Source organism: Pinus tabuliformis, chromosome 9 (genome assembly GCF_031772625.1).
Source record: "Pinus tabuliformis cultivar Carrire ecotype Pingquan chromosome 9, CPIR1, whole genome shotgun sequence".
In the NCBI taxonomy this organism is placed as follows: domain Eukaryota; kingdom Viridiplantae; phylum Streptophyta; class Pinopsida; order Pinales; family Pinaceae; genus Pinus; species Pinus tabuliformis.
The window spans coordinates 474893869-474921048 of NC_142307.1; the positions used below are offsets into that span (position 1 = coordinate 474893869).

The window sequence follows — 27180 nt, forward strand, 5'->3', positions numbered from 1 at the left end:
TAGAGAAGACAATTGAGAAAACAAACTAAGAATATGATGATCAATGGCATATTTTAATTTGTTGGATTGAAAATCTTGCGAACTTATGATGGAAGCACAATTGTACCGCACTAGGTGTAATAACCACAACCACCACCACCAACATGCATGTGACCTTTAGTAGGAAATCACCTATGCTAGCTAGTGAGGCCATTGTTCCCACTCCATATCACAGGGTTGTGATTTGAATCCACCTAGCCATACAATTTGATCCTTCGCCTCACAACATAGTAGAAGAAGCTCTAAAATAGACGTCTAAGGGTTTATTGATCATATATATCAATATATGCAATATGTATAGGTCAAATTAGAACATATGGTTTTATAAAAAATATCCATGATAAACATTTCAACACAATTTGATGGTCATCTAATCGATCTGGATGGCTAGGATAGCATATCATGTCACGTCATGACATGAAATTTTGGGAACACGATGTCAAAACTCAGACTATAATTATTGATTATAGGTTTCACAAATTATGAATTAAAAATTAAAATTATCGATAATTTTTTTATTGAAATCTTGCTTTTCTTAATCAAAGAGGTGAACATCCTAGAAATTTCCAATTCTTGACTTTTTAATGCAAATTCGGAAATTCAACACATGAGATTTTTGAGCAACTAATACACAGTAAGGATCTTCCTCGTGAGTAGGGATGGTGCGAGTAAGGAGATGCCATACATCAAGGTTATTTAATAATTATATTTATTTCTAAAATTTATCAAATTTATGGTAAAAAAATTATTAAAAATTTGTATAATTATAATTTTTAATTATATAAATAAATTTGAATACATTAAAATTTAAATACATTTAAATTACTTAATTTTTAAACTATATATATTTATCTATATATAATCTTGGAGAAGAAATATAAAATGCTAACCATTATTTTGCAATTTTAGAAATATTTTAATTTTATAAAACCATTTTTTTAAATCATAAATTTAAAAAAATAAATATTGGCTTTTATCTTATTAATTAAAAAGGATAAAAATATTTTTAGTTACAAGAATTTTCTCAATTTAGAAGTTAATAGACATTGAGTAGATTAGATATGTTTATGTCATAATTGTGATTATGCCAATGTAGTAATAATGCTATACCACCCTCAATTAATATGAGACACAGTTTTCATCTACTCTTACATATTACGAATGTTGGTTTCAAATTCCTTTAAAAAATATAAATAGAACTCATTGCGTGGGATGATGTCCTTACCTTCTTATCAATAATTATGTCAATCATCATTACATTAATCAACACTTGGGTTAAAATGACCACCATCCAAATCAATTAGGTAAGGATGATTCTCCCTAGCTATAGAGAAAATTTAGACCCATATGAAGATCAATGACTACCTTTGTGTTAATAATTAGGTTAATCATAATTGTACTAATTACCACTTCGGTTAGATTGATTTTTATTAAATTTAACTAGGTAAGGGAAATCCTCTTAAGATTGGGAGAGAATTCACAAGCCTACATAAATCAAAATCTAATGAATATATCCTTCTCCTTCCTACCAAAGACCATCAATTATCCATTATTTGATATGGGTAGTTTACAATTCTATTCTAAATGGACTGGGTTTGTCAATTATAAGTACTTCTAAGTTTTCTTCACTTGTCATTGTTTATTAAGTCATAAGGCATCTCCCTTATCCAATCCATGTCACAATGTGACATGATGTGCTATCTTAGCCATCCAAATTGGTTATATGACTTTATCATGCATATTATTTTTTTATAAAACCATATATTCTAATTTTCAACCTTTACCCATTGCATATTTATTGATGTTTGTTAGATGACCAATGAATCCTTAGGTGTCTATTCTAAAGCTTTTTCTACTATCATGTGAGGTCATGATCAAATTGTATGGCTAGGTGGATTCGAATCATGAGCCTATGAGAAAGGGTGGGCACAATGACTTCACTAACTAGTGTGGGTGGTTTCCTACTTTAGGCCACATGGATATTGGTGGTAGTGGTTTTGTTGATCACACCTCATGCAGTGCAAATGCACTTCTATCATAAGCCTGCAAGATTTGTCAATCCAAGAAATTAAAACATGTCATCTATCATCATATTTTTAGTTTGTTTTTTCAATTGTCTTCTTTATCTTTGTTAAGTACAAATCAATTTCTTCTGTGTACCTACCCGTCCATCATCCTACATGCATTTGTATTGGAGATGACATCCCCACAATTAACATATGATGTAAAAAACATTCCTCACATGTAGTAAAAAACCGTGCTTCCATCTCGAAATTTATCTGCATTGTGATCTCTACAAGGAAAAGGAAAAAAATAAACAAATAGAGGGAGAAGGATCTTTTGTGCCACAAAAATAGAATGCAAGTCAAGGCTATAGAGAAATGGATATTTTTTGCGACAAAAATAGAATGCAAGTCGAGGCTAGAATTCAAACACCTAGAGTAAAAAAAATACTTTTGTTTATTTATTTTAATTGACAAAAAAAATATCCCACACCTATGACACCATTAGGGGAATTTTGAGGTCCAAAATGGGCCTCCTAAAAAAATGTACAGCCAAAATAAACTTAATAAGAACTAATAAGATTCAAGATGATGATGTCACCATGGGAGATGTTTCACCTTTTTTGGAGTAAAAAAGTAAAAATATTAAAAAATAATAAAATAATAAAACTATTTTTTCAAGATGTATTTATAATTATCTCCCTAAGGTTTTACTCAAATTTCGAGCAGGAGCACTTGAAGGATGCAAAATTTAATTCCTCATCCAAGGAGTACCCATGTTGCATACTTTCGATGGACCCTGCTACATGAAAAATGATAAATACATGAAAAAACATGATTGCAATCACATTTTCCATGTATTTTTCATTTTTCGTGTATCCGGGTCCATTGAAAGTATACACCATGGTTACTCATTTGATGAGGAATCAAATTATGTATCCAAGAGGTGTTGTCGCTTAAAATTTGAGTAAACCCATAAAGAGATAGGTTGAAAATATGAGTTGAAAAAATATTTTTTTCTTTTTTTCACTCTAAAATTTGATCCATATTCTTCTTCCCACAAACTCACCAAGTGTATTACTAACTTTTCAAATTAAAATTCAGAGGAAATGCAATTTTTTTGTTTTCTTTTAATAAACACAAAGGGAATGTAATTTTTTTTGTTTTTTAATAATATTTAATTTTAATTTTTTTTATTATTTCAATTTGTCAAAATAAATATTTAATTTTTCCACGGTTTAATATTTTAAATAATATATTTAAATATTAAACTAAAAATTCTATGATATTTCATTTTTAATAATACTCTTTTGGCTATTAAATAATATTTTAAATTTAATAAGACATCCCTTCGACTATTTTAGATCCATGAGGCTAGTTAATTCCATAGATTTCTCCTCGCTCCTCAACCCAAGTTCAACATTACTCTATATTTTTAATTATTTTGTTTACTTAAAAGTTTGTTTATACATGGAAAGTAAATGGACAAATAATGGGTTGAATGCCTTTTATAACAATAAAACTTTTAACTTTTACTTGCTTTTATGTATAACAACTTTTAACTTTTACTTGCTTTTATGTATAACAATTGTTTCAGTTCAGATCTTTTACTCTTTGCCCATACAAATCATTATATTATTTAAACTAAGCACACTATTTATGTATGGATGTGAGCGTTTTTTTTATGTATCTTGCCACGTCATAGTAGCATATCAAGATTGTGTAAACTGACCTTCTATTTGTATTGTGATTCAACCTAACAATGAGATACAAATCATTATATTATTTAAGTTAAGCACACTATTTATGTATGGATGTGAGTGTTTTATTGTAGGTATCTTGCCATGGTGACGTGGCATATCAAGATTGTGTAAATGAGTCAATGGCTGTCCTTACAGGATTTTTGAACATTTTTGAAGCCATATACAATAGTGAATATGTTTTTCATAAATTACTACGTTTGTGATGAAATGATTATTAATTAAATAATTTAACTGTATAATAAAAACTGTTATAATTAATATGATAATTTTAAGAACATTTTTGAAGCCATATACAATAGTGAATATGTTTTTCATAAATTACTACGTTTGTGATGAAATGATTATTAATTAAATAATTTAACTGTTTAATAAAAACTATTATAATTAATATGATAATTTTATTATTATTAATCATCATTGTATTGTAATTTATTATAATTTAAAAAAATAAAAAATATAACTAACATTAATAGTATATATAAATCGAGATATATAATATTGATTAAATCGAGATTTATAATATTGATTAGAAACTGTTTAATTTTTGTCATTTAATTTATTATATTTTATATTAATTAAAGTAAAAAGAAAATATTGTATATGTGTATGTTAATTATTTACCAATTGTTTTTAGTTATTTTTTTTAAGCATAACGTAATAATTTTAATAAATTATTTGTATTTGTTTTATATTTGTTTATTTAATGTTGTGATTCTATTTTTATTATTTGAAATGTATCTATTCATTTTATGAATAATGATGATTTCTTTCCATGTATACTATATCTTATGTTGTTTTTGGTTTCAACTCATAATTAGTTTTCTAATGATCTATCTTGTATGGTAGAGATTAAAGTCTATTGATGATGATGATGTCAATATAAACAAAATTCTAGCTTTTTATTTAAATGGAATGTGGCTATCCATTTTATGAATGATGATTTCCTTCCAAGTATGCTCTATCCTATGTTGTTTTTGGTTCTAACTCATAGTTGGCTTTCTAATTATCTATCTTGTATAAAACCTAGGGGATGTTAAAGTTAATGATGAGGTCAATGTCAACAAGATCTATGATGTCTAAATATTATAGTGATAATAGAACCCTTTCCATGGAAAGAAATATTATATTCATAATGCAAGCCCCTCATGAGGTCAATTTGTAATGGAAATACAAGATCCTTGAAAGAAATAACTAGCTCTATCTCAGTACTTTCATACCCTAAAGAAGCCATATGTGTTTAAAGTAATGTAGCCATGTCCCTTATAGCTCTTAATATAAAGAAGTGAAATTTTGTAAATTTAAAATATATGAATTTCTACATTTTGTTTAAAAAATCATACATGGGTTTTTGTGTGGAATAATTTATAAATATTTTAACAAATAGATTTGTGAGTCTTTCTTATGATTTTTTTTTTTTTTTTAAATAACTATACTATATAATTTAGTATTCAAGAAAATGGTTTTTATTTAACTATTATGTGATTTACGAACTTAATATTACATATCATCTTTATTATTAAGAGGTTTTACATTGATTCAAAGAAACATGAAATGATTGGAGGTAATATCCTTAATCCATATAATCCAACTAAAATTATTGATTCTACCAATGGCTATTTAACTCCTCCTCATCATTCTATATGACTTTTCCAAGTAAATATAAAAGGTCATTATGCATTTTTTTCTAATTACCTTCTGAGGAATTTCCCTGATGTGCTTCATCTGTCTCATTAAGCCCTCAAGGTTATTGAACACAATCATCCAAATATGTGAGACAATCATTGAGATCATATTGGCCATTGATTTCAATGGTACACTGACTTAATGCAAATGAAATCATCCATTGTGACCTTACCTTTTGATTATTCTCATCATGTTTTAACAATTTGTTGGTGTGGTCACTGACATGTTTCTTATTACATATTACTATTTGCAAAAGGGACAATTAATATTGAATGAGACCAAATTGCTTCTAAATTCAAATTTTGGCTTAAAAATGTATAATATTTAATCACTTACTATCTAATAGATGTGAATTTCAATCATCAATTTTCTATATCTTCTTTTGAACAATACTAGTTAGAGATGGTTCCATGCAAAACACCACTTGGGACTACCTTCATCAAGTTGTGTTCTTAAAAGTCAAACTAGGATTATATTACAAGGAAATCAATATGGATCATGCAACAAAGTAATAAATTTTTTATAAGCTAGGATATATACTCTTGGATTTGAAATTATTAAGATCCAAGGGTTTATATGCCAACCTATATAACATTATTACTTTGTTCTGAGGTGTATAATATTTTCTATTTTGTAACACTATTTTGCTTGACATTGGAGTGTGATGTTAGGGATTGGTCATCTTGTTCTTACCATTTCACCTATGATGTATGTTATCAATGTTGTAACATATTAAATTTTGACTTGAAATTTATTTGTAAATATTGTACCATGGTATTAAGGGATCATATTTTCTAACATGGTATAAAGGGACCAAAAGAAATATCCTTTTCCACTTATTCTTCATCATTTAATCTCCAAAATGAAAATCTCATTAGAAAAGGAAACATCTGATTACTTGAAAAATAGAAACAAGTGCATTGTTTATAAAATTCAATTTTTCCTTTCATTATTGATTATATTTGGAAAAATTGATTAAAAATATAGATTAGTGGGTAAGAAAAAGATTTCAACTCATTGCCTTCCTAATTAAAAAAATATATATATGCATCCAACTAGTAACTATTGGAAGTAATTCTCAAAACTAAAAGTGTATTTTTCCTTATATAACCTTTTATATTAATTTTGAAATAAATTAACAAAAAAAAAATTATCACATGTTGCAAAAGCTTTCTTCCTTTTCTTGTTTCATATGTGCTAAAAAATTCTTTTTCATTTGTTATGTCTAGTCTTCTGAAAGATATTTTCTTCACAACAAAAGAGATTAGCAAAAACTTATAATTTTCTAGAAAACTTGGCCAAAATTTCCTTTTTGCATTTTCCAAAACTTTCTTTCTTTGCAACATTTCACACCCAAAGTTCTTTTACTTGTGAAACACCACATTTCCTCAAGTTCCCTTCAATTCCATATGTCTCATTCCTAATAAATTTCCATGCCCACTATATATCACATCACTTGAAAGTTTAACTCCATTTAGTACAACGTGTTTCCATAATTTTTCTTTTTGTGCAACACAAATTTCCCTTCATTGCGACAGATCGATTTTCTTCTTTTTCTCTAATGCAACTTTTACTTCATTGCATCTTCCTAAAAATTTGCTCCTTTTACCTTTTTTATTCAAATTTTTTTCCCTTGCAACTCACCATGTGATAATGAAGATTTTTACTTGTGATACATTGTAGCTCTGAAAAAACATTCTTTGAACATTTCACATAAACTAAAAAAACATTTTTACACATTACAAAATTTTCTCTTTTGCAATATATTTCTCACAATATTATTTTCCATACAATACATTACATCATAATAAAATATCTTTCTTTAATATATTGTTTTATTTATTTTATTTCTTTTTATAAAAAAGCTTCTCTGTAAGGCACATCACATTCTCTCTTGAGCTTTTCTCTCCATAGCAAACTTTACATTTTACATTACATAAAAAAAAAAATTCAGTGTAATATATTACATTTTGCTTAAACATTCAAAGAATGTCATGAAGAAGTATCTATCTCAGCAGAACACACATTGAACCAATTCTTTTTTAAAATATGATACACATGAGACTGAATTATTCACAAACATTATAAAAAGGTGTTTTTTCCACCTTAAGAACAATGGCTCATTATGAAAGACAAAATTGAAATTATTAAACTTCTTGCCAACGTAAAATTGACATTAGAGAGATCAATATAAAGAGATATAACATACAACGATATTCATAAATTGTTAGATATTAATGTCCAGGAAAATTAGGTATCAACTGTGCAGAATCCAACATATAGAGCAGAGCATACATAGCACACAACGGATTTATACTCAGAGACTTAGACGGCAATAACAGAGAATAGTTCACAGAGACAGAGAAATGGAGAAACAACAAGATTACTTAGTCAGAAACAACAGAATAGATAAAACAATCACTGGAGAACAGAAATCACTTTGCATTACATAACAAGCTTGGGTCTTGGCTTGCTTTCCTTGGCCAGAGAAATCACAAATTTATAGGTGATTCATATGGAGATCTGGAATGACCTAGAAACCACTAGCGGTGTAGGAGGATCTAGAATCCTGCATGTGATTCTAGAAACTAATGGCGGTGTAGAAAGATCTAGAATCCTGGAGATCTAGAAAGGTCTGATCTAGAATCCTCTGTGAATTTGGCTTCACACTTAACAAATCCAACATACAGTGATATCATATATATGAGTAGATTTTCAATTTTATTGTTGCAACGTATCATATATATCTTTCTCGCTGGTAATATTTGGTATTGTGTTGGCATAATTTCTAATTATTATGGTTTTTATTAGTATATAACTCATAAATATTTTATCATGTTAAATATATATATATTTTTGATTTGGAAGACAAATATTTTTTAAATTATAGATGGACAGAGGAAGAAACCACACAATATGAGTTACTTTTCAGTAATTTGCATTTATTTAATTACTTGAACATGATTAAATAGATTGAAAACAACTAAGAACAGAATATTATAATATTAGCTCACACATGCATCACTAACATTTACAGAATTAAAACTCTAACATGACACTTCCTAAATTTAAATTGGATGTACATTGTCTAAAACTATGCGTTAATTGAGTGTAGCGACATGTACAAGATTTTTATTCATTTTGCTCCGTACTTTATACTTTACATATATTTTATTGTTTGATAGCTTTAGATTTATTTTGGTATTCTTATTTAATATTTCTTTGTCTTCTTTATCTGATTTCTTTGTGCATTGTCTTATACCTCTACTACTATAGATTGAATTTTTCTCTCAATCCCTATAAGATAACAAAAAAACATCTTTATTTTCTTTCATCTCTTCCATTGTTACAACTAATTCAACAACTTTGATGGTTGTCTTTATCTTTTATGTTTCATCTTCTAATGTAGTTATGGTAGCTTTTCCATACTTCCATCTCAATCATACTTGAGCTTCACAAGTTACTGGACAAGAAAATGTTAATCAACTTCACTACAAAATTCAAATTTCACTACTAGGTTTTTCATCTATTGTTGCTACTATAAAGACAATTTTAATTTCATGATAGACATGTGTATCTACACACTAACTTCACTTTTTTTAACATGTCCATACACTGCATCTTGTACAGAATTACTTCACCTTTTTTTTACCATGTCCATGCACTGCTTCTTCTACAGAATCATCGTTTTCTTATTCAAATTCTTCAACTAACTTTACTGTATGATTCTTATGCAAATTCTTCAACTAGCTTTACTGTATTTCCTAGAACAATTATAATGTCCATAATGTCTTATTTATGTTCTTCTAGTTTGATGTGCTCTTCGATAATGTCTCCCATTATTTTTTGTGATATCAAAATCTCCCACTTCTCTTAAAAAAAACTACATGATTAAAGAAATTCAAAACCGCTAAAAACAAATATAGTAATATTAACTCACACAGACCTGATTGACACTTCCAGAATTAAAACTCTAATATAACTGACACTTTCTAAATTTATATTGTATGTACGTTGTGTAAAACTACAAATTAATGGAGTGTAATGGGGAGTAATTATCTCCAATAAGATATTTGAGTGTTGTAAGACCAAAGTCGCAAAAAGCCCTTGTTAACAACAAAATCTCCATATTCATACTACAGACTTGAAATTTCGAAATTTGATAAACAGAAATGAATTCAATTTGGAAATACAGTTTCAAATTATTCTCAAAATCTGTTTAATAACCCAATCGCCCTACATGCCAGTTGATGAAGATTCTTCAGTCCTAGCTAGCAAAGGTATTTCAGGGGTAGCGGGCATTTTAGGTGTAACGGAGGATATATCGAAGCGCAAAGGAGGATTGACCACGTCGTCTTCATTTCCTTCTAACATCTCAACAACTCTGGCCATACAAGGCCGATCTGTGGAGTTGTATTGTATGCACCAAAGCCCAATTTTAGTGATAAGCCTCATCACCTTCTCCTCGTCTTCTGTTTCAATTTCTCCTCTTCCTTCTCTCAATCACATCCCTAAGTCCCCACTCTCCAGCAGTTTGGAAACCCAGTCAGGAAAGTACCGCTGACTGGAATGACTCAACTGCACATCAAGATTCTTTCTTCTCCCAACAATCTCTAGCAACAACATTTCGAAACTATAAACGTCTGATTTATACGTAACCAGACCCGCATCACTGTGACACAGCTCTGGAGCAACATAACCTGGCGTGCCTCTCGCGGCTGTCATTGATATGTGGTCGTCTCCCTTCCCACAAAGTTTGGCCATACCGAAATCTGAAACTTTTGGTGTGAACTCGGTGTCCAACGATATATTGTGAGGTTTGATGTCGAAGTGTACGATGAGATTATTGCAATCCTAGTGCAAATATGAAATTCCTCGAGCCGCGCCGAGAGCTATTGAATACAACTGTTCCCACTTTAACATTCGCCCTTCCTCTTTTCGGGCAAATAGAAATTTATCGAGAGATCCATTAGGCATGTATTCATATAGCATCGCGCTTGTAAAGTTGTCAAAGCAAAAGCCCAAGAGGTGAACCAAATTGACATGATGAACATGTCCTATGGTGGCCACTTCATTCATGAATTGGGTCTCGCTGTGCCTATGCCTATCTAGAAGCTTCACAGCCACTAGAGTTCCATTGTGTAGCTTGCCTTTATAAACCACACCGTAACCTCCTTCGCCCAACTTTTCTGCGAAGTCGTTTGTGATCTTCTTGAGTTGAGACTCTGAATATCTGGTTGGCATTGGCATTTCATAAGCATATTCCCTTAGGAATTTCTCTACCAATGAAATAGAGCCACCGGGAGGAGATTTAATTCTCCTCAAGCAGGAAGGACACGTTATTAGGCAAAAGAGGATGCCTGAGAACACCCCTAGTCCTGGAATTAAGAAAGCTGCAAGGGACATATACATTGATATCAATCTCGATTTTAAAAATCCAAATTACAAGATACAAAATTTCTGGTGAGCGTCAATAAAACACTGACACCGGAAGAAATCGTAAATTTACCTACTGATCCCAATGGCTATTGGAATGTAATTTCAACTGCGGCATTTATTGCAGAAAATCGCCAGTTTAGTCCCCACACCACTTTTGCTGTACAGTGGTAATTTCCCTGGAGGCAGCGAGCATGTACAGCAGCTGACATGTGGTTTCCAAAACCACCATTCCCTAGCGCATAAAGTTCAGCAGGAAGGGACCTTCGGGATTGACCGTCAGTCGTCTGATTATTTTGGGGGTAGATATACTGTTAATAATAAAAGAAATATATCGTCATGCTAAATTAATTAATGTGAAGTATCCTCATTCCAGAAATTAATTAATGCGAAGTAATTTCGGTCAGTAAACATAGGTAAAAAGCTTTTAATTTTATTGTTTTCTATTTTCACGGGTGTAGTTTTGTTTTTGTCCGTTGACTATGCTATGTAATGTTTTTTTTGTTCTGGAATATGTAATGCGCAACAAGCAGCGCGAATGTAATGTTGTTTGTTGAATATGAAAGAGGGAAATACGCAGTAGCAGTGTGAATGTAAAAAGGGGTTTTTACACACAGCAGTGTAAATTTGCAAGCAGACACAACAATGTATTTTCAAGCTGAGACGGAGTAATTTTTCAAGCAGAGACAGAGCAATTTTCAGGAAGACAGTGAAGTTTTTTTTAACTGCATCTGAAGCATTCCTGTTGTAATACCTCTGTGAGAGGAAGATTTTTTTTTGTAACAGCAGTTTTGTTACTAAATGAAAAGTTTTTTTTTGGTGCCTCAAAAATCTCTGTTTCCTGTGTTAAAAAATAGAGCATTATTCTCTGTTCTGTTCAGTCATTTTTGTTTGGAATTACCAGAAATTCCCAACATGGTATCGGAGCTTGTCCAAGCTCTTTGAAGGTGTCAAAGAAGCTGAAGGAAGGATTTCTTGCTGCAGCAGTTTCTCCTGCAAAGTGAAGACTCAGTCAGGGAAGAATCCAAGGTATTTCTCAAGCTAGTTTTTGTGTTACAGTTGAGGACAGTCAGCTATTTCAAATACACAGTCAAGTATTTTGAAGCATAGTTAAGAGTGCAAGAATGGCAGGGGCCAGCACTAGCATGGGTATCTGTAATACTCAGCTCCCACAATTTAATGGGAAAAACTATGACTATTGGGAAATAACTATGAGAGCTTTGCTTGCTTCCCAAGACTTATGGGAATTTGTTGAGGATGCTTTTGAAGAACCAACAGATGAAAATGAGTTTAATAATTTAACTCGGGCAGAGAAAGATCTGTTGAAAAGCAATAAGAAGAAGGATTCTAAGGCCCTCTACTTTTTGTATCAAGCAGTGCATGAGAGTGTGTTTCCAAGGATAGCAGCAGCCAAGAGATCCAAAGAAGCATGGAAAACTCTCAAGACAGCCTATCAAGGCATGGAGAAAGTGAAGACAGCAAAACTACAGTCGCTGAGGAGAGATTTTGAGACTCTCTGCATGAATGAGTCAGATAATATTGACTCATTCTTCACACATGTGATTGGTCTGGTCACACACATAAGGTCTCATGGAGAGATTCTTGAAGAAAGGAGGATTGTAGAGAAACTATTGAGGATCTTACCCTCAAGGTTTGATGTGATTGTCACCACCATAGAAGAGACAAAGGATCTCACAAACTTCTCAGTTTATGAGCTACATGCATCACTGATAACACATGAGCAAAGATTGAGTAGAAATGAAAACTCAACTCTAGAACATGCCTTTAAGACCCAGATGTGCTTTGGAAGAGGAAGAGGTCAAGGCAGAGGAAAGAAGAGAGGAAGAGGTAGAAGCCAAAACAGAGGTGGAAGAAACAGTCCAGCAAATGTTCAAGGAAGAGGCAACAATTCAAATCAGAACCAAGGCCAAGGCAACAGCCAACAAAGTGGACAACATTATGCTCAAGGACAAAAGTATGATAAATCCAATGTCCAATGTCACTATTGTAAAAAATATGGGCATTATGCAAATGAATGTAGGAAGAAGCAGCATTATATGAATAATAGAACTAGTGCAAATTTCACTAGAGAAAATATCAGCCAAGATAATTTGTTTTTAGCCTGTAATATGGCTGAAGAAAAGATTGAAGATGTATGGTTTCTAGACTCTGGTTGCAGTAACCATATGAAAGGAAACATAGCCCTGTTTTTTATGTTAGATCAGAGTGCGAAGTCACAAGTCACACTAGGGACTGATAATAAAGTTTCTGTTATGGGAAAAGGAGAAGTAAAAGTTTTAACAAAGAAAGGTGAAAAGAAAACCATATTAGATGTTTATTATGTTCTTGGAATGAAATGTAACCTCTTAAGTATTGGACAGCTTGTTCAAAATGGGTACAATGTTTTCTTTGTGGATGATGTATGCACCATCATGGATAAAACACCCAGCAAACAATGTATTGCTGAAGTGAATATGACAAGGAACATGATGTTCCCTCTCAGAATGAAAGCAGATTTAAAAAATGGAGAAGAAATAGCAGCAATGACACAAGAGGCTTTCCAAAGCGTACCAAAAGATGAAAATTGGTTGTGGCACTTGAGATTTGGACATCTCAACTTTGGAGGTCTTAACTTGTTGAATAGAAAAGGGATGGTAAGACGATTACCATTGATAGAGAAACCAGAAAACCTTTGTGAAGGTTGTATCTTGGGAAAACAACACAGAGAAAGTTTTCTACTTGGGAAAAGCATAAGGGCAAAAGCAACCTTAGAGATTGTCCACTCATATTTATGTGAACCGATGCAAACTCCATCACTTGCAGGCAGCCACTATATACTAACATTTATTGATGATTTTACTAGAAAAGCTTGGGTTTATTTCTTGAAGAACAAAAGTGAAGTGTTTGAAAGATTTTGCAATTTCAAAGAACTTGTAGAAAACCAAAGTGGGCTGCATATCAAAGTTCTAAGAACTGACAGAGGAGGTGAGTATATCTCCAAATAATTTCTACGTTTTTGTAGAGAAAATGGAATTCATAAGCAGTTTACCACTAGGTACACTCCGCAGCAAAATGGAGTTGCCGAAAGGAAGAATAGGACAATCATGGATATGGCGAGGAGTATGTTAAAGGCAAAGCAATTGCCAAATGATTATTGGGCTGAAGCTGTACACTGTGCAGCGTACATTTTAAATAGATGCCCTACAAAGGCAGTCATGAACAGAGTGCCGGAAGAAGCATGGAGTGGGACAAAGCAAGGAGTCACCCACATGAAATTTTTTGAATGTGTGGCTTATGCACACATTCCAGATCAACTAAGGAAGAAGTTGGATAGCAAAGGGGAGAAATGTATTTTCATTGGATATAGTGAGGAATCCAAAGCTTACAGGTTGTATAACCCATCCACCAAGAAGCTTATTGTGAGTAGAGATGTTCAGTTCATTGAGGAGGAAGCTTAGGATGGAAGCATAGAGAAGACAGTGGATGTTAAAAAGTCTTTGTTACATGATGAAGATGATAAGGAGATGGCTGAAATACATCCCCAAACAGCAGCACCAACACAAGGGCAACAAAAGACACCCTTGAGGAGAAATGAAAGTGCTTCTCCAAGAACACCACAAGGAGGAAATTCAAGTGCTTCTTCAAGCACTTGTATACCAAATGAAAGAGGTAAGAAGTTCAGAAATTTAAGTAACATTTATGAACAAGAGGTAGCAAATGAAGGTATGAACTCTTTGTTTGCTTTATATTGTCATGTTGATGACCCTGTTCATTTCGAAGAAGCAATTAAGGATAGGAAATGGATAGAAGCTATGGATGAGGAGATCAAAACCATAGAAAGAAACAAGACATGGGATTTAGTTGAACTACCAAAAGGAAAAGAAGTCATTGGAGTTAAATGGGTCTACAAGACCACGAGTAATACTGAAGGCAAAATAGAAAGACACAAGGCAAGACTGGTTGTCAAAGGATATAAGCAGCAGTATGGGAGAGACTATGAGGAACTTTTGCACCAGTTGCTAGAATGGAAACCATGAGAGCGGTGCCGTCCATAGTAGCACAAAACAAGTGGAAAGTTACCAAATGGACGTGAAGTCAGCATTTCTAAATGGAGTGTTAATGGAAGAGGTTTACATTGAACAACCTCTAGGCTATGAAAAGAAAGGCCAAGAGCACAAGTGTGCAGATTGAAGAAAGCTCTTTATGGGCTGAAGCAAGCACCAAGAGCGTGGTACAGTATGATAGATTCCTATCTACTGGAAAATGGATTTGAAAATTGTGAGGGAGAACCCACCTTCTACATCAAAGAAAAGGATGGTAAATTACTAATTGTTGTGTTATATGTTGATGATGTTATTTTCACAGGTAATGATGATTACCTTATTGAAAATTTCAAAACAGTTATGAAAGAAGAATTTGAAATGACTGACATGCGTTTGTTGAGATACTTCTTAGGAATAGAAGTAGAACAAAATGAAAATGGGATTTTTATCTCACAAGCAAAATATGTTAATGAAGTGTTGGAAAGATTTAATATGCAGGAGAGCAAAGCAACAATCACTCCCATAGTGATGGGATTAAAACTCAGCAAAGAGGACAACAACAAGGAATTTGATCCCAGTTTGTACAAGAGCATAGTTGGAAGCCTTATGTATTTGACGGCAACTAGGCTGGATATAATGTATGTTGTTAGTTTAATTTCCGAATTCATGGAGAGGCCAAAAGAAGTACATTGGTAGGTAGCAAAAAGGATTCTGAGGTACGTTAAAGGTACTAAAAGGTTTGGCATTTTATATACTACTTCAGAATGTTCAGATTTAATTGGATACACTAATGGTGATTGGGCTGGAAGTGTAGATGATCGGAAAAACACGTCCGGTTATGTTTTTCACATGGGTTCAGGAGCCATTTCATGGGCTTCTAAAAAACAACCTATTTTGGCATTGTTTACAGCAGAAGCAAAATATGTGGCAGCTACAGCAACATTATGTCAAGCAATTTGGATGAGAAGGATGTTAAGGAATTTATGCCAAGAGCAAGCAAAAGGAACTGTGATTTTTTGTGACAATAGTTCAACTATTGCATTATCCAAGAATGTTGTGTTACATAAAAGAACGAAACACATTGACACAAAGTTTCATTACATTAGGGAATTGTTAAACAATGGTGAAATTGTTTTAAAACACTGCAGAACTCAGGAGCAGGTTGTTGATATTCTGACCAAACCATTGGGGCAGAAAAGTTTTGAATTTTTGAGGAAATGTCTGGGTATGACTGATAACCCAGCAGTTGAAATTAAAGGGGAGTGTTGGAATGTAATTTCAACTGCGACATTTATTGCAGAAAACCGCCAGTTTATTCCCCGCACCGCTTTTGCTGTACAGTGGTAATTTCCCCGGAGGCAATGAGCATGTATAGCAGCTGACACGTGGTTTCCAAAACCACCATTCCCCGGCACATAAAGTTCAGCAGGAAGGGACCTTCGGGATTGACCGTCAGCCGTCTGATTATTTTGGGGCAGATCTACAGTTAATAATAAAAAAAATATATCGCCATGCTAAATTAATTAATGTGAAGTACCCTCATTCCAGAAATTAATTAATGCGAATTGTTTTTTATTTTCACGGGTGTAGTTTTGTTTTTGTCTGTTGACTATGCTGTGTAATGTTTTTTTTGTTCTAGAATATGTAATGTGCAAGAAGCAGCACGAATGTAATGTTGTTCGTTGAATATGAAAGAGGGAAATACGCAGTAGCAGTGTGAATGTAAAAAGGGGTTTTTACACACAGCAGCAGCACGAATGTAATGTTGTTCGTTGAATATGAAAGAGGGAAATACGCAGTAGCAGTGTGAATGTAAAAAGGGGTTTTTACACACAGCAGTGTAAATTTACAAGCAGACACAACAGTGTATTTTCAAGCTGAGACAGAGTAATTTTTCAAGCAGAGACAGAGTAATTTTCAGAAAGACAGTGAAGTTTTTTTTTAACTGCATCTGAAGCATTCCCGTTGTAATACCTCTGTGAGAGGAAGAATTTTTTTTTTGTAACAACAGTTTTGTTACTGAATGAAAAGTTTTTTTTTGGTGTCTCAAAAATCTTTGTTTACTGTGTTAAAAAACAGAGCATTATTCTTTGTTTTGTTGAGTCATTTTTGTTTGGAATTACCAGAAATTCCCAACAATGGCCAGTGGCAAGTTCGTTCAGGGATGTTGTTGAATGAAGAGATTGATATAAGTATATAATCTTCATCAAACCTTAATATACAATTCCAAAGTGAGGTTCAATAGGAAGAAACCATAAACGTACTTATGAGAAAAAGAAGTGCTCCCACGGTGCAAACTGCAACTGTGGCGGAATGAAGAGATTAATGTCATTGTGATAATCGTCCAAACCAGAAGACAATAATGGAATCAAGATACAAAATCTTAGTGAGGTTCAATAGGAGCCCATGAAATAGAAAAAAACGATAATATTACCTGCTGCCATGAGCCTAACACTTGCCATGGTGAATCTGCAAGTGCCGTCGAATGAAGGGACTGATAAAATTACAAATCTGAAATCTTATATAACGAAATTTTAGTAACAACAAAATGAACAAAGTCAGAATAATCTTCGAAAGCTTAAACATCTTCCCATACAATAGTTGGAAGAATACAGTGAAGCTTCTTGCTAGGGAAAGGCATGGTTATGGTTCATTCTGGGATGCAACTACGAAGATGCCCAAGGTTATGTCATCGTCATTTCTTCTTGAATATTATGAGAGCTTTTGGGGTCAATAGCTACCATTGGGTGAAAAGGAACGGCAGTCACAAACGCGCTGTGAGAAAGTCTTCGGCGTGTAGAATAGCCCTTTCGGGCATTATGAGAGATTCTTCGCCGGTCTTCGGGGTCTTGAATAGTTGGGCCGAGCACGGTTAAATTGAATTGACGACGGGTCTTGCTGAGTTGGGCCGAGCACGGTTAAATTGAATTGACGACTGGATTGGGATAGGCATGAATGAAGCATATTATATTATTTCTCGTTTATTTTAATATCGGTATATAATTTGTTTTTTCTTCCTAGCTAGTGAAGTAGAGAAATCAACCCCTCAACTGTCCGGAGCATTCTTTGATTGAAAGCAGAACGTCATTTTCTGTTATAAATTAAAGGAGCGCGCTGAGTTTGGCCGAGCACAGTTACATTGAATATTCACCACTCGATTTGTGAAATTATAATGGCGTACCGTGTGGTGTTAGTTACGAAAAAGAAATTTTCTTTAGTATAAACGTTATTATCCTAGTATATTAATTTTGGAATAAGTTCTATAATTTTAATTTGTATATTCATTTTGGAACAAGTTTTATAATTTTAATTTGTATTTTTGAATAGTTGAATTTTGTCTTTAAATTAAAAATTAAATGAAAAATAGGAAATTCAAAGTATTTTCTTATATTCAGTGGATGGTAAATTGGGTAAAACATGAGCTTTGATTATCGAGTTTTGTTGGACTAAATGGAAGACAATGGAATCCATAACAGCAATATCTAAGAAATTCACATTTGGGTTTAATTATTTATGGTTGATTTAGCCCTTTGGGGCATTATGAGAGATTCTTCGCCTTTTCTTGGAAAGCACTAAATTCACATTTGGGTTTAATTATTTATGGTTGATTTAGCCCTTTGGGGCATTATGAGAGACTCTTCGCCTTTTCTTAGGAAGCACTCTCTTAATTTACGAAAGACTTTATTATCACTCATTTGTACTTTTTCTCCTCGGGCTATGGACTGCGGTACAAACTAGCTTACTGTGGATTCGTTGAGTTATGAATATACTCACTGCCAGGTCTGGAAATTGACATCGTATTTTAAGTTTCAGCACGTATTTTATGGTTGGTGAAAATTTTTGCATCTCAATTCTCACGTCTAAAATATGTTGGGGTCTCATCATTCTGATGTCTAATTAAAAATTCAAATCTTAAAAATCTATTATACCAGAATTTACTAATCCCTAAAATTATTTATTATAACTAAGGTTGAGTTTACTACAAGGCTATGATAGGGCTATGGCTAATGTGCTATATTTTTTCAAGATCTGGTTGTTGAGAATTAATAGAACATTATGGGCATTGGGCAATGGGTACTACAGGGCTATGCCAGGCAGCACACTAGCGTGCTATATTCTTTCAATATTTGGTTGTTGATGACATAATTTGATGACCTATTTACTAGCATTGGATTTCACTCTCTTGCGAAACAACTTTAGAATTTACCAGGGTCCAAATACCACTTTAGCTATTAGAATTTACCAGGTCCAGTTACCACTTTGCCTTTAGAATTTACCAGGGTCTAGTTTGGAAGCTACTAGGATTCAGTTACCACTTTCGCCTTTAGAATTTACCATGGTCTAGTTACCAGTTTTGCCTTTGGCATTTAACCATATGTGGTTTGATGAATTATGTGTTTTATGGTCTTACATTTTCCTCTGTGATTGCTCTTTCTTTCTAATTGGGAAAAGCAATAACATCCCAACAATCTTTTAATTTACCCTACTTCACTCTTGAATTTGTTTTTACCCTATTGCAGTGTTGGGTGTTGAATTTGTTAGCCTGTGAATATGGCATGCTTAAAAATTGCTACACTGGTGGTATTAGCCTATGAAGTATGTATTCTTTATTTATTTATGCCATTAGTATATTGTAAAACTTAAAAAATACTTACAAGTTATGTAAATTTTGGTATGGTATACAACTCTGGGGAAATTTTGAAGTAAACTAAGACGTGGTTTCTTTTGGAAATTTTGAAGTAAATTAAGGCGTGGTTGCTTTTGATTTTGTTTTTATCTTACTGCAGTGTTGAATTTGTTAGTCTCTGAATATGGCATGCTTTCTGGTTCAAAACTGCTAGATTGGTGGTATCAACCTATGAGGTATGTATTCTTTCTTTACTTATGTCATTAGTTTATTGTAATAACTGAAAAATACTTACAAGTTATGTAAAATTTGATATGGTATACAACCCCTCACCAAATTTTTAAGTAAATTTTTTTTTTCTCGTTAAAACTATTCTATTATTTACAGGATCAAGAAAAACAGTTACATTCACAGAGTCATTTTACCAGAGGCCAACTGTGGCACTTTGGAATAGGAGTGACCAAAAAAGAGCAGCCCTCGCAGGGGCACCACGTCTGAGCGAAACAACCCTCGCAGGGGCACTATACCACAAAAGAGCAGCCAGACCAAAACTAGACATCCCTCGCAGGGGCGCTGGACCAAAAGTGTTCATCCCTCGCAGGGGCATCAAAAGACCTTCAGCATTATCCCTTTCGGGCAGTACAGACATAGCATGAACAGACTCTAAGCCAACATGACATAAACAGTAAAACCAAAACAAGACCTGAGCAGCGATGGAGGTTATGATTCTGAACAGATGGGCGGCTATTCGTCCGGCTCCTCCTCGACCACCCTGCACCAGCCATACTTCTCAATTTCCTCTGCAGTGGGAAAGGAGTCCATGTTGACATTGTCCCCTTTGGATGTCGACACCTCCTGAGTCTGAGGAAGGTTAGAAACATGCTCTAGAGCATCCGCTGGCATCTCCTTGACGTCCTCTGAGCTTCCACCCGGGTGCTTCCCCTTGCTGTGATGAACATCGCCACCATCCGGAGATTCCTCAAGGAAGAGAACCGATACGTGGGCATTGATACGGGGTTTGTCTAGAGAACTACTAAAGGTGAAAATGGCAGAACCGAAGGCAGGCATAGGTGCTGGATCAGAGTCTGGGGCACTGGAGTCCATGAATTGGCTTGTTTGGAGGGGGTTGGCCTCAGCAATTCGATGGCAATGGCAACGGCAACAGTGGGATTGGGACGCATCGACTGGAGGACGTGAAGACCCTCCCCGGGCAGAACCTCGACGGCTGAGTAATCGCTGTCGAGGCCTAACCATCTTTGCAAGAGCACCAGGGGTATGGAGCAATGCGGAATAGGATAACCTTTCAGACTTGAGACGACACCCAACAGACAGGAAGATAGCTTTGACAGCAAGAGCGGTTGCTTGGAGAACCATAGACCAGGCAAGAGCCTGAACTCCAAGAACCAAAACCTGAGCGTGAACCAGCACATGGAGAGCCGACCCACCACCTTTTTTAACCTCCTCATCACCACCTCGAGTCCTGTTCGCCATAACTGCAAGCTGCAGTCGTACCAGTAAACCGGACAGAGCATTGAAGTGCTTATGTTGTTCTCCCATGCTTTTATTCCTTGGCGGCGAGCATCGTATCAATTTTCCTGCCTTAATCTTGAGGCAGCACATGGCTAGCATGTGGCTCCTCATTAACACGCGAATTGTCACCCGCATCCGGGAAATTTTTAAGTAAATTAAGGCATGGTTGCTTTTGAATTTGTTTTTACGAGAAATAAGTTAAGGGGTGGTTGCTTTTGAATTTGTTTTAACTGTACTGCAGTGTTGAATTTGTTAGCCTCTGAATATGGCATGCTTTCTCGTTGAGAACTGCTAAATTAGTGGTGCCTATGAGGTATGTACTCTTTAGCTATTGTAAAACCTGAAAAATACTTACAAGTTATGTTAAATTTGATATGGTATACAGGCCCTGAGGAAATTTTGAAGTAAATTAAGGTGTGGTTTCTTTATTTACTTATGTAGTTAGTTATTGTAAAACCTGAAAAATACTTACAAGTTATATGTACATTTTGATATTGTATACAACCCTTCACACAATTTTGAAGTAAATGAATGCGTGACTTCTTCCAACCAGCTTAGGGAGCCCCTAAAGAAATTTTGAAGTAAATTAAGGCCTGATTTCTTCCAACTAGCTTGGGGACGAGCTCAAACTCAGGTTGATATCACGATAAACCCTTAAATTCAACAAAAAGGTCTGTATTTTATTTTGTATTCTAATCTATTATGTGTTTTATGGTTTTATGTTATTTGGTATTTTGAATTTTCAAAATTGTAGTGGATAAGAGGTTTAATGTTATTTGGTAGTTTTCTAGAATGGGAAGTTGAAGATTTTGAATTTACGCGGGTGTGACTTCAAAATTGAAATTTGAAACCATTCATTATCATTCATCATCTTATAATGTGATTTGAAATTTCTATCTGAAAGCTTATCATTTCTATATTTACAGGGACGTGACTTCAAAATTGAAACCATTCATTATCATTCATCATCTTATAGCTTAACCTAAAATTCCTATCCGAAAGCTTATCATTTCTGTGATTTTAAGATTCTGAAAACATTAACCAAGAATATTAATTTATTTATTAACTCATAAAATTATATTAGTAAAATTTAGAACCGTGATCTTATAAGGGAACTAAAAAATTTCTATCCTAAAGCTTATTGTTTCAAATTTTCATGTCCGGTTTTAAATAGTTTGAAATGAATATAAATTTATTTTATAATTAGATGTGATGGTATAACTTTAGGTGATTATGGATTTGGATGTGAAGGCCGTTGAGGTTGTTGAATTGAGTTATATATAATAGTTAAATTTTATTTAACAATTTCTTTTGTTTTAAATGCAATTGTTAATACCTTGTTTTTTAACTTTTAATATTTTTTTAACAAATTTTTTTTGGGTAATGTGTTTAACAATGTTTATGCTTTTTTACGTAATAAATAAATATCCATTATTAGAAAGTATTAACTTGGTCAATTTGTATGATTTAATAAACAAATATCTAATGAAGTATCTACTTTGAAGTTTTATGAACAAACATAGAATTATATATTGATTATTACATAGAAGACTTCAATGCGGGGAGATCCAATGCTACTAGTTTAGTTTATTAGTATGAAAAGTAGTTTATTGGTGTAAAACGTAAAGTGAAAAATATAGAAAATGTAAAAACATCTTGAAATTTTCCTTTCACGAGGAAAGGGAATTTGAAATTCCAAACCTGCTCAGCATGATCCTAGCTGAAAACATGTATTTTCTGAACAAGATATAAGCAAAAGTGATCACAAAATTTTATGTCGCAGCTACCGTTACATGTGAACTAATTTCTAAGTGCCTTTTTAATATATATTTTTATATTTTTGTTGGGAAAGGAAAATCGATTTTATATAAATTGTTTGAATTTTTGCAACAACATGACCTGCATACTCCTCGTGACCTACCCGTTTATGTAATGTGAATAGGCCGATCTATTATTCTCTCCATGGTCAGAATAATAGATGTGATTTTTAGTGCATCTACACATGAGTTGGGTTGAACTTTGTCAATGTGTTAAACTTTTAAGGTTAAATATTTCTTATAATATAAGGAATAAAGAGTAATATTTGTTATGGAATTTGAAATGGAAAATATTATTTTATATTTACATTGAATTAAAATTTAATAATTGAAAAGCAGTGGTATTGTAATTTAATTGTGAAAAAAATATATTTCTGATATTAATTTTGATAATAAGTTTGGTTTAGATGTGCATATATTGATTTCCAGTATTAAAATTTTAGAGAAAACATATTTTTAATATTAAATTTAATAATAGGTTTGGTTTTCATGTGTATATATTGATTTCCAATATTAAATTTAATAATGTATTTGGCGTCTCCAAATAAACAGTATATGTTTCATTCTTTTATTTTCTTTTCATGTATGACTATTCTTTTTGGTGTCTTCAAAGCTAATGCAATATCTTTCAATATTTATATTTCCAAATTTTCAAAAGTAAAAATGAAGAAAGAGAATGCCTAAAAATAAACAATAACTTTGTAATTGTTGAAATGCTTAATTTTACACAAAACATAGGAACATAGAACATCAAATAATAAAATTAGACTAAAAAGGTGGAAGACAAATTCATCTCCATGAGCATTTATTCTTAAGAGATTATAACAAAAACTTTAACAAAAATTGTTGCACCAATTTTAATATATTAATTCTAACTTAACTTATCACCCTAGATCCATCAATTTCTATTTACCTAGCAGCCTGGAGAGGGATCAAAACTCTTGATATGAAAATTTGGAGTTAAATAGATCTAGGTCGATTTAATTATTAATTTGAATTAATCATAATAATAATGATTAATATTATGTTATTTTATTTAAATTTTAATTTTATGTGATTTTATTGAGTGAAAATGTTTTATTTTTAAAAAAATTATACTTATTAATTATTTTATTTTATTTTGATTTAATCATTTATATTGCATTCAATATCTCTACCATATTGCTTTGGAGACCATATCTCTATCCAAAAATCAAGATAAATAATAGGGAAAAATGTTTTATGTATTATATAATATTGTTGATTTTACTTTATTTTTGTAAATTTAAAATTAAATTAAATTTATTAAATTTTAATTTAAAAAATTCAATAAATTTGTAATTTTTTTTTATCCCATTTATAAAATTTAAAAATGACATTAAAGTTTGCAAACCTATATTTTACACTCTACTTATCTCTAAAATCTAAAAATAACATATCCATCCTCTAAGTACTACAATCCTCTAAGTACTACACAATACAATAAACTACATTGGATGCATTTTTTCCAAAAGAATAAAACAAAGCATAAAAAACTTAGAGAAAATTGCTAGAAGTAGTACGTATTAGAAAATGAACCTTCCACCATCTTATATTATTCTTTGTTGTATTGCGTTTTCATTTTGAGTATGCTTTATTAGGTTTCTTCATCTTTTAAAGAAGATGAGGTAGATTTAGTTTTTTTGTTAGTTTAATGGAAGCCATATTTTTCACCAGGTATATTCCACTTGTTTTAATCATTGTAGTTGGTGAACTTTATCATCAATCACATTATAGTATTGAATTTATTACCAGTATAGATCCATTTTAAGCATGGATCTAATATCAGTGGAGAGGGAGTTTAAAAACTTAACATAGATCTTCAAATAGTTTATTTTTTTTGCTTCTAATTATTTTACATGAAATTACTTTACATGCATAGCATATTCATTTTTATTTATTATAACCGGCATTTATTTTCTATTTAGAGTATATTTTATTTTTATTTTAAGAGGAACACTTGTCAACTCCAAATTAAGCACAAACATAATTACATATCCCCTCATACTGATCTCTAGAATGTGCCTGAGTTGTAAAATAAGCCTTTGGGCTCAATTAAAACTTAAGGTATTAAATTTATTATCAAGGTTTAAAATTAACATATATTATAATTTGATATTAAAATTTATATTGTAAACATTTTGTTTTCTTTCTAAGTTAGGCTAATTCTATTACTGAAAAATATATTGTACACTGGCGCCTAAGCCTTTGCCTATCCATGCCTGAGTAATGGCAAAAAACAACAGAGACAAAGTTTGGACTGCCCTTAATGGGAAATCAGTTCGAATCAAAAAACGATTTCAAAAATTTAACTTGCTGCACACGCTAGGGAAACCAGAAATTGCACACAGTTTTGTATCACTTGTTCAAGGTGAAACAGAAACCAACCAAGGAACCTAAAACCATTAGTTTTTCCGGAACCCCTATTAAAGAAACTAGAAAGCAAAATTCCAAAAACCTGAGAAAAGCATACATGTGGCAGGCTATGTGGCAAACACGTGGCGGGCTGTGTGGCAAACACTTGGCAATCAATGTGGCTGACTAGGAGCGAGGCGGAGATGACGGGTGTTCCTCCACGATGAAGCACCTGTAATCCTCCATGTCGACACCTGCCTATTGCGAGGCCTCCGTGTTGCCTGCATGCTGCATCGGATGTTCCTCCTCGATGAAACAGCGATAAGGGTCGCGACTTCTTCTTCATGTTGGTCCTGGTCCGCCTCCTTCCCCATTTGTCCCGTCTCCTTCCCTATTTGCTGCTTCCCTGCTCCGTGGGTGCTCTTTTGAGCCATGTCTAGTTCTTCTCTGGTGTGGCCACCACCTTTAGTGGTCTGCTCCTCAATTGCTCTGGTGTGACCACCACCTTCAATGGCATGTTCCTTAATTTCTTGCTTCGTCTCGTGAAAGAAAATGGAGATAATGGCAGTGATGATGGGCATGTTCATGGATGAACGAAAGGTGAATTGGGCAGACTGGAGATGCGGTTGTGGATTGGATGGAGTGCCTCTGGGAGGTGAAGCAGAAATGGAAGGAATGTCGCTGGGAGGTGAGGCAGGGGGCGTCGAATGGAGGTGGTAGGATTGAGAGTGGCCTCTTCCACTACGGGTGTTTGGGTAGCACCCAGTAGTCTGATGGGCCAGAGAGGAAGTGGAACCAGAAACTGCAGAATGATGGGGCCAAGTCAGGCTTCCTCTACTTCCGCCCCTATGATTGCGCATACGATGATGCGTTCTTAGCATGTTGGTTCCAGAAGTTTGATAATTTCTTCCGGGATTAGGCTCAGAGTGGTGCAGAGGCTTGGTAGAATTTACAGGCTGCTCAGAGGAGGGACTAGCCGCAGAGGCTGAGTGGAGGAAGAAGTGGCAAGCCAGGTTTTGCATAAAGTGAATTCCCGGGCCTAAATCAATGCAGCAGAGGAGGTGGCAGTGTCTCCTGGTGGTAGTGCTAGAGCTGGGTGCTGCAACGGCTTGAGGGCAGAGGCATTGTAGTGGCAGAGGATGATGGACAGGTGCAGTGGTAAGATTATCACTAGTATTTATATTTGCGTAGAGCTGAGGTGGGTGGTTGCTTACAGGTTGGAGACGACGCCCCCTTAAATGCCATTTATGGCTATTGTTAATGCCAGTTTTAGACTAGTGTGCCAGACTACGGAAGGCCATGTGGGCTAGCCACATGCCGTTCCATTCGACCGCCACTTCAATGTCCTTGTTGAGCACCCGCATCCGGGATAAACATTTTAGTTTTCATTTATAAAAATAATTTTTATTTAAAATAATTTTATATATATATATATATATATATATATGCGCGTGTGTAAGTATTTAATTTATAATTTTAATCATTTTTTAAACCAATTTTTAAATAAAATTAACTAAAAATGTTTTTGGAAAGATATAAAATTTGAATTTAAATTATATTTTCAATTTTTTTCTAAATTCAATGCAATAAAAAAAATTAACTACAATTAAAATTTACCATATATATTTATATAATCCAATAAAAATAACAATTTATTACTGTTCAACATTTATTAAACATTTATTTATGGTTTATTTTTTAATGGCTTCATGCAAACAAAAAAATGAATCCGGTCTTCTTCGTTATTTGTTATTATTTACTTTAATTTGGTTAGGGAGCGCGAGTTTTTGACATAGTGTGTTTCGATAAAGATCAAATAAACTGTTTTTTTTTGACATAGTGTGTTTCAATAAAGATCAAATAAAC

The 27180-nt window shown here is 33.3% G+C and overlaps 1 pseudogene; it reads right to left on the reverse strand.

Moving 5' to 3' along the window:
• Positions 1-10342: 10342 nt before the first annotated feature.
• LOC149149262 (rust resistance kinase Lr10 pseudogene) lies at positions 10343-10738 on the reverse strand (annotated as a pseudogene).
• Positions 10739-27180: the final 16442 nt, after the last annotated feature.